The following is a 2,510-nucleotide window of genomic DNA, read 5'->3' on the forward strand; positions in this document are numbered from 1 at the left end:
TTTTACATTTTTAACTTTATAATGCTATAACTTATTGAAAAGTGTATTGATCAATATAATTTTTTTATGGGAAATACTATTTTTTAATAATCCCTTTTTCATTCGACATACTTTATCTTAATCAGGATATTAATAAGGAACTAGCAGTTTATGAAGTTTTTGGAATAATCCACAATTTTTTTAAAATTAAACACTATCTAAAGATTTGCATCCAAGAGTTTTTTTTTTGATAGTGTTTTAATCACTGTCAGATATCATTATACTTGATCCAACTATGCCACGTCACCACTGTGCCACGATCGCCCTGTGCTGGGTTTTTAATAAATAACTTTTGTAACTATAAAAGCTTTGTTAACTTTTATTATATATTACTAATATAATTGTATGAATTGTGAGGTCCTGCGTCGATTCGTCATAGACGATGCTCTGTGACTCTAGCCACATTTAGTATCTTAATTAAGATAAAGTATGTCGAATGAAAAAGGTATTATTAAAAAATATTATTTCTCATAAAAAAATAATGTTGATCCATACACATTTCAATATGACATAGCATTATAAAGTTAAAAATGTAAAAAATAAAATCGAGATGTTTCACACAATAATAGCATTCGGTAGCCATTTTCAAGTCCGAAATTTTTTTTTAACATAATAAAATATATTACATTAACTTTAATTTAAGATATATATAAAAGTGTTAGACCTTCCGGAACATTTTCAAAAGTTATGTTGAAAAAGTTAATTTTTTGTGAAAAAGTTGTCATTTTAAATCCCCCCTGTGGACAGTTAATGATATAACAAAAAATATACCAAATTAAAGATAATGATATCATGCATCTATACAAAAAAAAATTATATTGATATATTCATTTTTAAAAAAGTTATGGCACTTTTAAGTAAAAAAAATTGAAAAAATTTCGAAAATTAGTGATTTTTAAATTTGTAATTTTTTTGGAGGTTTCCCCCATTTACGGGGAACGAGGGAATGTTTTTCAATTTTTGAGGGTAATATCTTCGACTAGATACGATTTGTGATCTTTTGACGTATCGTTGAAAGAAAAAATACACAAAAAATACGATAGCACAGTGTGGACGAGGCATAGATGGGACAAGTATAGATGATATCTGACAGTGATTAAAATCACTATCATAAGAAACGCTTCGATGCAAATCTGTAGATAGTGTTTCCTTTAGAGAAATTGGTGAAATATTTTAAAAGCAACATGAACTCTTATTTCTTTAATTATATCCTGATTAGTAGTTCTTTGATTTTAAAATATAATATATGAATAAATACTAATTATAGTTTTTAAATTTAGTATGAAATTGTGAGGCCAGCTATGATGTATGGTTCATAGTGTTGGGCGGTTGATAAGAAAGTAGAGCAGAGAATAAGTGTAGCAGAGATGAGAATGCTTAGTTGGATGAGTGGAGTGACTAGAGAAGATAGGATAAGGAACGAGCATATAAGAGGAAGTATAGGTGTTGCGGCAATAGTGGATAAGATGACAAAAAATAGACTTAGATTGTTTAGTCATGGTATGACGAGAGAAGAATCGGAAGATGTAAGAACAGTTATAAAAATGAATGTTAAAGGAAGAAGAGATAGAGGAATACCAAAAAAGAGATGGAGGGAAGCTATTGAATGCGATTTGAGGACAGCTGATGTGAGCGTAGAAGATGTGGGAGATCGTGTCAAGTGGAATCTTAGGATAAGGGTGGCCGACCCCAAGTAGTTGGGATTAAGGCAAAGAAAAAGAAAAATATTACCAGATATTCCGGTGGCAATTGACATAATATGATTGTTATTTCGGAATGTACAATTTAGCGTTTAGTTGGGTTTAAATAATATAGCGTCAAATCAATTACCTACTCTATCGGTTGTATCTCAATATACACTACACTTTAATGATACAATAAATAAATAAACTCACACATACACACATATGCATTTATAACATTGTGTCTAATGTAAGTATAACATGATAAAAAGTAACCGTAAAATGAAAAAAATGGAATATAAATTTTAGTACTCATATTTAATGTAATGTAACTCGAAAAATATTTGTTTAAATGAAAAAATATAAGAACATTTTTTTGTTTATAATTGTCTTTTAAACAACTTTTGTGCGAAACTTTTTTTTGTAAGTTAAATATTTTTTTTTGAGAAAATTAAGAAAGCTCATATTTTTGAACTTTTGCGAGGANATAAAAAAAGCTCATATTTTTGAACTTTTGCGAGGCTGTAAAAAAAGAAGCTCAATTTCAATCAATGAGGACTATTAGTATGTCATTATACATATTTTAATTCAACTTTTAAAAAAACAAAATTTTTTCCGCAATTTTTCCTTTGTTGACAGGCCTAGATGNAGGAATTTTTTAAGAAATTTTTCCTTTGTTGACTGGGTTAGATGTCAATTTTAAACTTGTAATTGAGCTAAAAGTTATGGTAATATATTCAATTTTTTTTGCTATAAACTTTCATAAATCTTTATCAAAAATTTTTCATC

This window comes from Daktulosphaira vitifoliae, unplaced genomic scaffold (assembly GCF_025091365.1).
Source record: "Daktulosphaira vitifoliae isolate Bord-2020 unplaced genomic scaffold, ASM2509136v1 Scaffold_3, whole genome shotgun sequence".
Taxonomy (NCBI): domain Eukaryota; kingdom Metazoa; phylum Arthropoda; class Insecta; order Hemiptera; family Phylloxeridae; genus Daktulosphaira; species Daktulosphaira vitifoliae.